Here is a 12,575-nt window from a genome sequence, read left to right on the forward strand (position 1 = left end):
AAAAAGCCAATGGTTAAAATGCACACTTTTGTTTTGCAACGTACGTGACGATTCCCAGTATAAAAAAAGTAGCCCATCTTTTCGCAGTAGCATCGTCTTTTCTTTTCAGCTGGCCTGGGTTTTGCCGCATTTTTTGACAACAGCATTGAACAAGGTGGAATTTCAGGACCTCAACATTTGTCAATGCTGTGGTGTTAGAGCGGAGCACCTGCCCCCGAGCAGTCTCACGTGTTAAGAGGGCCCAGAGCGGAAGGACAGGTACAGTTTGTTACACACAGAAACTCGCAGCTGGCCGTCTGGAGCGGGAGCTGAGGAGACCTCATTGTTTACAACGGCGATGGCTCCAGGTGGCCGAACCGGTGGGGTCGATAGAGTGCAGTTTCGCAACACACTGCCACACTGTTCCAGAGAGGAGAAACCAGCAGTACAACCTTTTATTTTCACATTTTCAATAATTTGTTTCAGCAGGCACAGTTTAAATAGAGACAGATTGTTATTTGCAGGGATGACCTGGCGGTAATTGCTACTAGCGGGCACCTGATTCACCGAGCCGCAGTTTGTCTGTTTAACCTGGTCTCAGACAGCTAGCTAACTCTCGCTTTAATGATAATAATAAGGTTAACTTGGTGCAGCCTCTCTCCCCTTTGAGCCCACAATTACTGGCCATGGTACACTGTGTACGCACAAGTCTGTCTGGGGAGCAAGCCACCGCATAATTCCTGGTTACCTGTCAAAGAAACTTCTAACAAACACATTTTACACACTTCCAAAAAAAACCTAAGAAAACTCTATGAAAATGAAAACGCATGGGCAGAAATGCGTTCAGGGAGCATGCCCCTTTTTCGGTGATGTGAATTAGCCGGCATGCAGAAGGTGGGGAACGAGGATTTGCTACTGATTCTCTTGGCCAAAAATGCTTGTTGAGGTTGAGGTCAGTACAGTTACATCATCTCAGGGTCATTCAAAACATCATGGTGCATTAGCGCTGCAGTCAACGACAGGAAGTAACTCATGATGTTCTGGGCTGATGACGCTAAAAGAAACTGATTTTTAGGGTTTCTTAGCTTTGCTTTTCCCTAACTAATGATAAGAGGGTCAGAAAAACAAAACTTGAGATCCTGGAGACCTCCAACGCTGTGGCCAAACCCACTGATGATTTGGTATAATCGCGAAGAGATAAAATAATCTCCTTGCGTTTACTACGACAGATCGCGTCAGCAGTACCTTGCGAAAGCATTAATGTTCATGAATTTCCTCCTAAACTATTGCAGCTTTCATCAACAGCCCTCTCACTGTCAGTGCACGGCTAATTATTGTCCTCTCCACAGATTCTCCCACCCAGAGGTATTGCTCACCTTGACCATCCAGTCAGTTTACCCGGATGGCCACGATTCTGCAGGACTGCAGTTGTGACACATTCTTTCCATGTTTGGATGAAGGGTCAAACAGTGCTATATGAGTTGTTAAAAACTTTGGATATTATTTAATAATTGAACCCTTGCCTTGAACTTTTCCACAACTTCAGTCCAAACTTTGTGTTTTAGGACTCTACAAAATTGGCATATTAATTAAAGGTCAGCCCATAATAGTGTGAAGAGGCTACAATAACACAGAACCGATTGTGAAATGTGGTCATATACTCATTTTTAGGGGCATAACAATGTAAAAGTCCAGAAAAGGTCTCGTATTGACATCTAAAATTGACAATGACCCAGCTGAAAATCATGGTGCTCCTCTTTTGTCAGCAAAGTTTCTAAACTATGATAATTATAGTTTTTGCAAAACAGCGATGATAGCAGTGGTTGATTTAATCCACTTTGAATAAAATAAGGTTTCCTGAACACATGTTCTGACACAAACTGCACATGTTTTCCCCACCTAAAGCAATCATCTGAAGTGTTGCTCTCAGTACCAAATAATCAAAACAGCCTGTGTACTCAATACCCCCAATAGGTCCATAAATCCACATCATGTCCCATTCTCCCACTTTTTATGACTCAACCACATCCTCCCATTTAGCATTATGTGGCTGAACATTAATCAAGCTCATCCATGCTGCACACTTGCCCGATTTATCTCAGTTTTCATATCATCTGATAGACTATGGACCCATGACAAACACACTCACACACACACACACACACACACACACACACACATATATATATATATATATATATATATATATATATATATATATATATATATATATATATATATATATATATATATAAATGTGTGTGTGTGTGTGGCGTCACTAATAATTAATTGTGCATGCAGTCATTTTCTGAACATCAGGATATGCGTTTTCACTTGTCAGATTAAAGGAACCTTTTAAAAACAACCTTTAAGCAGGTTATAGAATAAGGTAACAGGTAACGCCGTAAGTCTACCTTAGCTTGTATTTTCTTGACGGTAGTAAAATGCATTTAATAACTGCACAGGTTAGTAGTTTCCGTCTTGCTCTTCATATCTGCTTATCAGCTTTGTTTAAGTGGTGCAATATAACAGCTCATAAAAACTGTTTAACAGGAGTTATTTATGTTTGATAGCAGTACTGACTTGTAGCACCTCATTGCCATGAATAGCATGTTTTTTTCCATCTGCCTCCTTTATCTTAATGAATATACCCTATTGCCCTGCAGGAACGCTCCAAGATCAAACTGAAAGGGAACAGACAAATTTTTTTGCAGCAGACTGCCACCCATTCAAATTTTTTTTTTCATCTCAGCCTATTTGTGGACACTTTTGAATTTGGGAACACTGGCTAAAATGGGCTGAGCTGCTCACCATTCATAATGCCCTCCTCAGTCGTTTCTGGGATAAGAAACTGTCCTCCAACATGTCTTGTATTTTTTTACGTACATTCTCTGCCTTGGCCATTTTTTTTTTCTTTTCTTTTTTTTGGCCTCCCAAAGGCAAACCCTTAATTGCTTGGCGCCTCTCAAGAAAAAGAAAGAAATAGAAAAGAAAAACAAAAAACAAAAACAAACAAAGAAACAGTTTTGTTAATAGCTTGCTGCTGTTGGCTGCTGATTTGGCCCTAGTAGTAATGCCAATTGTCTTGGAACACACACAAACATCAAGCTGCCACCCATCATTAGCAGGGCTCCATGAACACAAATAAGAGTGTGTGTGTGTGTGTGTGTGTGTGTGTGTGTGTGTGTGTGTGTGTGTGTGTGTGTGTGTGTGTGTGTGTGTGTGTGTGTGTGTGTGTGTGTGTGTGAGGTGGCATGGACATGTTCATACTTGCCTGGTTTTAAAGGTGCATACATATTCATGGGCTTTATGCATATCTGCTTCCATATAAGCAGGTATCCTTTGTTCGTGTTAGCTTTTAAATGTGAATGAGCTAAAACTTTGCTGCTTCTTCGCACTGCCTGAAAACTTCCATTCCACCCACATGGTAACACACAATCTGAAATACATTTTGTATGCACAGACCTTTATCTCTGGCCTTTTTGGGCATCTTCCTCCCCTCTCTCTGCTGAAGCATGAGATTGAATCGACAGTCTCAGGCCGAACGATGGCACAGCAAACACAAACAACTGCTGCCAGCTTTCATGGCTGGTCTCAAAGGAGAATAGTTTGGCGCAGCCAAATGGCATAGCCGTAATGTCCTCCTTAAGCAATTTCCTCACAAATATTTGCACCCTTCTGTCATGTTTGTTTGGAATGCATATGAGATGTTGTTTTTATGCAACATTGTTCACACCATTCCTGTTGGCGGAGTAGATAGAAATGAAAAAGATTTGTGCAGATTAACAATGGGAAATTGGTGGCAACGGTGTTGCTAAAGATTTTTGCACACGATGCAGAAATCCTTGCAACACATAAAAACAGAAGTTGCACAAAAAAGTAAAAGGTCAAAGAGAGGAAGAGAAAGAAACAGAAAGAGTAACCCTAATAACCTTTGGGAGCTGGTATAGAACTTATCTGGCTCCATTTGGGAAGTTACTACAGCATTCATCTGATCAGAGAGAGAGGGATATCCATATTGTGCTCATACTGTTAGCTAGAGAGTATAGAAGCCTTTTTGTGTGTCTGAAATAAGGACAGCTAGAAATACATGCGGGATCCCATTCAAGTGTTGCACAAATGACCAACTAAATACGTGTTAATCAAAAGAACATCCTTAGGGATCTGCTGTGGTTTATAAATCTGGAGAAAACAAAAATAAGCTACAAATACCGATGATAGAATCAGGTGAAAAAATTTCCCATTTGGCCAAACCAATAGGCTACTGTTTGAAAAGGTAATTGCCCTTTCGCATATCTGAGTTGAGTTTCTTTAGGCAAACCCAGGTCTTATTATTCAGTTAAATCAGTTAAAAAGAATCTTTCTGACAGGATAAAAGAGGCTAAAAGATCTCAAAGAGCAAAACATCATTCCCAAATCTAAAGTTATTCGCAGACAAATGACAATGGTACTTATAAAAACTAGTCTTAGTGTTTAAAGGGTTGAAAACCAATTTCTAAGCATTTAGGACTGCAGCAAACCACAGTGATAAACACTATCCCCAAATGGAGAAAATATTGAACATATTCCTTGCCAGGAGAGGTCGGCCAACCAAAATTACTGCAAAAACACATCGACCACTCATTCAGGACGTCGCAAAAGTACAGAATGACATTTAAAGAACTCCAAACCTCACTTGCATCACTTAAGGTTCATGATTTAAGAAAAGGAAAGAGACCGGTAGTTCTTGGTTCTCCAAAGAGAAACCAGCTGTATCTGATGAAATTCAAACTTAGAGAACAAGAAATATTTACCTACAGTCAAACATGCTGACGATAGTGTGATTGGTCTGGGCTTGGCTTGCTGCTTCAGGACCTGGACAACTTTCTGTAATAAATAGAACCATGAATTCAGCTCTGTGCTTGGACATCCTGAAGGAGGCTGTTTGACCATCATTTAGGGAATTTGTGCTCAGGTGCACTTGGGTTGAGCATCAAGACAATGATCCCAAGCACAACAGGAAGTCCATGGGTAGAAATGGCCAGAAAACTCAAGTTTTGGTGTGGCCATGTCAACGTCTAGACTTAAGTCCCATTGTGGACCGTTAATACCTGAGAACCTTCCTCGGTGGCAGAATCAAAATAAATATGGTTCAAAACGCCTCCTCACCGATGTGGAAGACTCATCGTCAAATATCCCTAAATGCTTGATGGAAATTGTTGCAACCAATCAGTTGTTAGGTCCATGCAGCGAGGCATTTGTCTTTTCACATGTGGGAGAGTTTGGTTAGCATGGCTTTTCCTTTTCTTACGATAAAGGAATCCACCGTTTAAGAATTGCATTTTGAATTTAGACAGGTTAAGTTTGTCTGACATTGAAAATGGTTTAGTTATCACAAACACATGTATTACAGCGCTGTATACTTTAACTTAACAGAAACGTTTAAAAACCAGAACAATTCATATTAACATTTGATGATTAGTGTGTGATTTTACATGGTATTGTTGCCACCCTAGGTGATGTTCCGTCTACCTGAACAGAAATGTTGTTGCCAACCAACCCAACCGACTCATCCAGCGCAGGGTTTTGAAGTGAGGGAGAGGAATGGATCATAGCCTGCCTTGTAATTAACAGAGATTGCTATTTTCCCCTCAGAATGGGCTCTCCTTTCCTGATCTGTAATTATATGTTGTTCAAACATTGAGGGGAGTGTCCCTGGTGATTGTGAAGCCTGCTTTATTGTGTCTCCACTGGCACGACAAGTGCCAGCATCACTCATTGTCTGTCTTTGCTTTTAAAGATTAAATTCTTCACACTTCATCATTATCGTTAAATCGAGTGAATTCATTTTTTCTGCTCTTCAGTTCTGCCATGGTTCTGTGGATAATGGATCAGTGCAAAGCGTGTCTGTTTGTGCTGCGTGCCAGGTAGTGCTTCAGTGACCTCTATACACAGCAACACCGGCGTGCAGCAGTGATGAATAACCTGAAAGAGTGAAGTAACGAGCCGCCTGGATAATGTTGATATAAAGAACATCTTCATGTTACAAGACGCCTGCCTTTAATTTAGTTTATTTAAGTGCAACATTTGGGTTTTTAATGCTGCCACCCACTTCACCCATCCTGAGAATTGATACATTTTTCTTTTCATACATAGTAGAATTTCTTTGAGAGATTTCAAAAGACAAGCTTACGTTGGGCTGGACATATGTTAATACCCTTTCAAACAATTCACATTTTGTCTTCTTACAACCTCAAACTTTAATTTATTTTATTAGGGTTTTATGTGATAGACAAAGTGAAAGAAATTCAATACATGACTTTCAATGTTTTTTAACATTAAAAACCTAAAACCTTCTGTGTCCATTTGTATTTGGCTACTCTGATACGTCTAAATACAATCCAGTGCAACTAATTGCCCTCAAGAGCTAATAGGTGGAGTCCAGCTGTTCTCTGAACGTCAGAGTTTTGTTGGAGGACATTAGAGAACAGACAGCATCGTTAAGACCTGGAAATCCAGTAGACAGGTCAGAGGTGACTTGATGGTCTGGAGAAGGGCTGGGTTATGAAAACAAAGAGACTGGACTTGTTTTCCATAGTTGAAGACGTTTCGCTTCCTCTCCAGGAAGCTTTCTCAATTCAAAAAGTCTGGAGTAATGTGGAGTACCAAGCTTTATACTACTGCCCAAACAAAGGCCTCGTAATGGCCATTAGATTAACAATGCGAAATACAAGGACACAACCCCCAAACCTGAAGCATGAAGGCGGAGTGGGTTGGACAAAACCCCAAAACATAAGATGAGCGGAGTGGTGTATGCAGTTCAGTGCAGTGAGGAATGTTCTGATCTTTATATTGGAGAAACCAAACAACATCTCCACAGACGCATGGCTCAATACAGGAGAGCTACCTCCTCAGGACCAGACTCTGCTGTCCACCTACACCTTAAGGACAAAGGACACTCTTTTGAGGACCAAAATGTTCACATTTTGGACAAAGAAGACAGATGGTTTGAAATGGGTGTGAAGGAAGCCATCTACGTTAAGAGAGAGAAACCAACCTTAAACAGAGGAGGTTAGCCTTAGGTTCCAACTCTCAAAAACTTACAACACAGCTATACGATTAATTCCAGCCAATCATCACCTCAATTCTCACCCTCATATGGGTGATCAAAACATTGTTCCTTTAAGCCAAGCCAACAACAACCCTAACGACTCCTCGTTACAGTGGAGTGGAGCAGTTTCGGTTCAATCTGCTGGCTTAATGTTGCATAATTACTAAGGGGTGGACCTGTTTCTGTTGTATTTGCATGTTATCTTAGCCATTACAAGGCCTTTGTTTGGACAGTAATATAAAGCTTGGTACTCCACATTACTCCAGACAGAAAGCTTCCTGGAGAGGAAGTGAAACGTCTTCAACTATGGAAAACAAGTCCAGTTGCTTTGTTTTTTACTTCTTTTGGGATGACCATGACCTGGATGACTGAGAACCTTCACCAGCAGGCTGGGTTATGAAATAATATCCTACGCGTTCGCCATCTCTAAAAGCACAGTTCAATCCGTAGTCTTGAAAAGGAAAAAGCATGGCATTAATGGCTGTCCAAATAGCATCATTCAAAGAACATGCATGTACAATTTCTCAGTCATTGCAACAGGTCCCACTGGGAAACATGTTGGGAGGCATTGTGTTGTGAGATGGGTTTTATTTTGCAAGGGACTGGGAAACTGGTCAGATTTGATGGGAAAATGAGTTTGATGCAGGGCAGTGTTGTCAAAAACATATTAGCAGCTGAAAAAGGCATGAGACTGACACGGAGGTTTGCTGCCGGACATTTGGCCCTAAAACTTACACCCAGAATTATTCAAATCAGCCTAGAGCCAGTCCTCAAGAGTCATGCATATCTTACATGCTACCATGACTTGACACACTAAAATCAAATGGTTCATTAACAGGCCTCTGCAGAGCTAGCCGTCAGGGTAAGGAAGTGAATTAGCAATTTGAATCCACTGTGTTGGAATAATAAAAGATTAAAAATCTATATGGACCTTGATCTTAAGGTTTAGCTGGACATGCCAGATTTAGATCAATGAACTGTGTTAGAATGGACCGGTCCAGACCTAAAACCACCTGAGAATCAGTGAAAAGTCTTGAAAATTAAACACTTTCCATCCATCCTGAATGAGTTTTAGTTGTTTTATATATCCCAAGTATCCCAAGCTGTAATTGACTTTCCCCAAAAGAGCTGCAGCTGAAATTAAAGAGGATGATGCATTCAGGGGGGACTGAATGCAGAAGGAAACTTTTGACTTCTACACAGAGAATACATTTGAGCGTCAGTCTGTGAACCTCTAGTCTTTTTAGCTGGAGGAAATTGTCCTGCAGTGACACAGTCACCGCACCGGAAACCACTTCCACAATTGTTAGGATTTTATTTTATTTCATTTTGTTGTTTTTGCATGGCATAACCGCCTCTTTTTCCATGTTTTGACCGTACAGAACAACACGTCTAAGTCACATCCACGTTGCTCAGCCATGTCTCTGACCTTTCAGTGCGTGTTGACAAAACCACCAAAAGCCTCAAAATTGCAAAACTTTACAAATGCAGCGTTTGAGGCTTTCTATGTTTAGTGTCTGAGTGGGATGTATGAATTCTTCCCCTGCTTTTTTTGGAACTAAAAGAAAAAAAAAACACTGGCATATTGCAGCTGTTTGGTTTCCCCAGGAACAGTTTGTTTGTTTCTTTCCTTTCACTCATGATTTCTAATGTTTTGTTCTTTACATACTCCGCCTCTCGCCCATTGGTAGCTGGAGATAGGCACCAGCACCCCTCGCGACCCCAACAGGGATAAGCATGTAGGAAAATGGATGGATGGATGTTCTTTACATGTGATCATCCAAAATGTTGCGTTTTTTGGTGTGGCTGTATTATAATATTATAGAATATATATAATAAAATCCAAAAGAAACCCCAAAGTTTTTTTTCATACCATTTGGCTCTTCTCATTCTATCTTCTTGTTGTTTGAATCCTTTTAAAATTCACAAAAATTTCCATCACCCTTTTAAAACCTGAGATTATGTAACTACAATAGCTTCTTTGCAGCTCCTAGCTGATTAGAAATTGACAATTGGATAGTTTTGTGGGGCGCTGAAGAAAGACAATTCCCTCTTTATGCTCAATCTCTGCAGCAATCACCTCAGAGCCCACACAGAGATGTCAACAGATTTATATTGTACATTGTAAACTCTTTGGGTTTAAAGAATCTGAATGGTCTTGTTTCTGATTAGCTGTTAACCATTTTAGTCCTGTATTCTAAAGCGGGAACATCGAATATTTACACCCTTACACGTCGTGAACGAGCTTGACTGTCGCAGGGAGCCAGCACAGTTTGTTCTAGCTATTGAGGTGCTGCACCATGACCCCCTTTCCTCCTAATTCTCCCTCTCACTGTCTCATTTTCTCAATCTCATTGCCTTCCCTCCATCCTCTTTTCAGTCCACAGCAATTAGAGAGGGAAAGTGGGGAAAAGAGGAATGTGCAACCATGCTTTGTGAGGACCGAGAGCATGAGAGAGGGAGAGCACAAGAGACAAAGTGATAGATAAAGAGAGGGAAATGAGAGATAGAGAGACAGAGGGGGAGAGGAGAAGAAAGGAGCAGAGGAGGGCTATCTTAATTGGCCTGTGTGACCACGCTGTGCTAGGATGGTCCAGGCCTGCCAAACCCTATGCCTCAATAGTTGGCGCGGCCGAACATGCATCCCGTGCATCCGGCCAACCACAACTAACTCCAGTGTGCTCTTTGGCAGTTTCCAATGTCAAGCCTGGAAGAGTTGTGCCACCCACATCTGCGCTCTGCTCTGAAGTTCATGAGGCCTCTATGATAGGGATGGATTTGAAGGGTCGGGTTGTTGGCGTCATTTAGCTCCAGCAGTTTAACTAAAGGTAGGATCTTCACCACCGGGTGAGGTATTGGTCAAGCAGTCGTATGTGCATAATACTTTTATTCATACATTTTAAGGAGTAAAGGACAAGTTTTGATCATTTATGTGTTTGTTTGGTTATATTTTCATTTTTATCCTTCACAGTACCTATTTTTGTCTTGTCACTCACCCCTGGTCCGTCTCTTGAATTATAGCAGGATCAGCTATTCTGGTACAAAAAACAAAAGGTACGTAATATCATTTTAAATTTCCTGGACAGAAAACTTTTCAGGGGTTAAAAAAAAGCATATTAAACAAGTCAGTTTTTATTTATCATACTTCATACACTTGAACATGACTCAAAGTTTCTCACATATAGCCAAAAACGTCAAGTCATCCAAATAAAACTAAAATATATATAATGTGCATTCTAAATACAATAAACAATGAAAACATCTTGGGTGTACAAAAGTGGAAAATACAAAAATAAAAAGCATAAACTTTAAGGCTGAGTCAGCGTTTTTTCCGGAAGGTTCCCCAAGTCCCTTTTTGAATAGTTGCTTATGTGCAAGACCATGTTACCGCCTCTTGCTCTCCTCAGGGGGATTACGTGAAAAAAGTCTCTCAAATCCACTCTGGTCCTATTCCTTTCGACTGAGGTCTTCGTCTTCTCATAAACTTATACGTGGTTTGCTTCTTGCGACTTTCAACCATTTTAAAAGTATTCGGTGAGAGCAGCGGCGCTAGAATAAATGGCTAATACCAACGGCAACACCGAAGCTAACCGCTAAGCTAACCTCTAAGCCAGGGATCACCAACCATTTTGAAACTGAGAGCTACTTCATCTGTACTGTGTCATACGCAGGGCTACCTGTTACGACCTTTGAACTACAAGGGTCCAAGCTCACCTTAACTTTCCGTAATGTAAATATGTTTATGTTTTTGTCGTTTTTACATTTATATAGATACAAGTATTATTAAAAAGGAAGAGCAACTGAATAAAATATAATTTTAAATGCAGCTCTCTGGAAGGTTGTGATATTTTTGAACAGGCTTGTGGGCGGCACATATGGTCCTTGGGGGCTACCTGGTGTCTGCGGGCACCATGTTGGTGACCCCTGCGCTAAGCTAACCGGATACATAAACACTGGAAGTGCGCATGCGCAGCCAGCAAGTGGAAACTCACAAGGAACGAGCACGCACACTGGCATTATATGAGCGCGTCAGAATGATTGGCATGTGGGACAACCAATAGATAAGGTGATTCCCCCCTGAACGTGTGGGACAGAGGGGAGTGAGGGCAGGATCAAAACTCTGACAAAGCCCTGCCATTCGGTCCGAATGGTTAGAGTTTTTATAAGCCTGCAGCTCTCTCAGAGATCACATTTTTTAACCTGGGGAGATCATTTCTCGCAGCCAAATTTTCATTATGGCCTCATAAAGACAATAAATATTCTTGATTCTTGATAGGAGCTAATATAAAATGTAGTTCTTAAGGGTTTTCTTATGTTCAGAGACTTAGCTTCCCAAATTTTACTTTGTAGTGTTTTCCATAGTATCCGTGTGCAGCTACATTAACAGACATGTTGTAAATTGGCAGTAGCTCACTGTCATGATCTGAAGGATATGCAATACAATTACAAAGAGGGATTGTAGTGTAACCTGGTCTAGATCCATTAAGAGCTTTCAATGTATCGTAAGGATCTTAAAATCAATTCACAGGCAGTAACAAAAGCCTGTGTAAAGCAGATGTGCTCTAACATATCAAATTTGATGGTGTTTTTGTGCTCCAAAACATTAATTTAGTAACTATTAGGTTGTTTTATAATCATGGTAAATGATAACCATTTATCATTTTATAATCATGTGGCAGGTGTTATTTATTTTTGCATCAGACCTAAATTTCAATTTGCTGTAAAGACACATTTAACGCCTGCAGTTATATTGTTTTTTTCCCCAACATTTTCAATAGCCACCCCCCCCCCCCCCCCCCCCCCCCCCCACCCCCTCGTGCCACCTCACACAGGAGGTTATGGCGGCGCCCCTGGGCATCGGTCCAATGTTTACTGGGGTGTGGTGACTTCACAATCCATGCCTCAGACGTACCTTGACTTTATCGGGAATGCACTTCTCTAATTTGCATGCATACCACACATCCAGTTCCCTTGAGATTTTCTGCACAACAATAAGATTCATTAACTCCTTTAAATTCAAATCACTTCTTCGAAGCTACGCCACGCCAGAAACGTTATTGGCTTTACCGGCCCTGACAGCTTGCCATGTTTCAGATCGACTTATTCCGTGCCAGGTGGTGTCTTGTCATGACAGGATGTTGATCTTATTTCCACAATTGAGAGTCACTGTAGTAATCTACAGGGAACAGGTTTGGTCAATGAATTGTCTCTCTCACACACACACACACACACACACACAAACACACGCACAAATGCACAAAAGGCTGCAAAGTACCTATTAGATTTACCTTAAAAAATTATGTTTTCTCAGCACAGATAAACAAATTATTGTTTACAGAACTTGGTGCATTTCACCCGAGCAAACATATTTCTGTTTTGTTGATTCAGCGTGTGCCTTTTTATTTTCTTCTGAAGCACACAGTCAATGAAAGTTACTCATTAAACAGTCAACGTCGATACTTCATTCATCAATCAAATGACATGAATGAAAAAAAACCTGCATTCA

Source organism: Fundulus heteroclitus, chromosome 2 (assembly GCF_011125445.2).
Source record: "Fundulus heteroclitus isolate FHET01 chromosome 2, MU-UCD_Fhet_4.1, whole genome shotgun sequence".
Lineage (NCBI taxonomy): Eukaryota > Metazoa > Chordata > Actinopteri > Cyprinodontiformes > Fundulidae > Fundulus > Fundulus heteroclitus.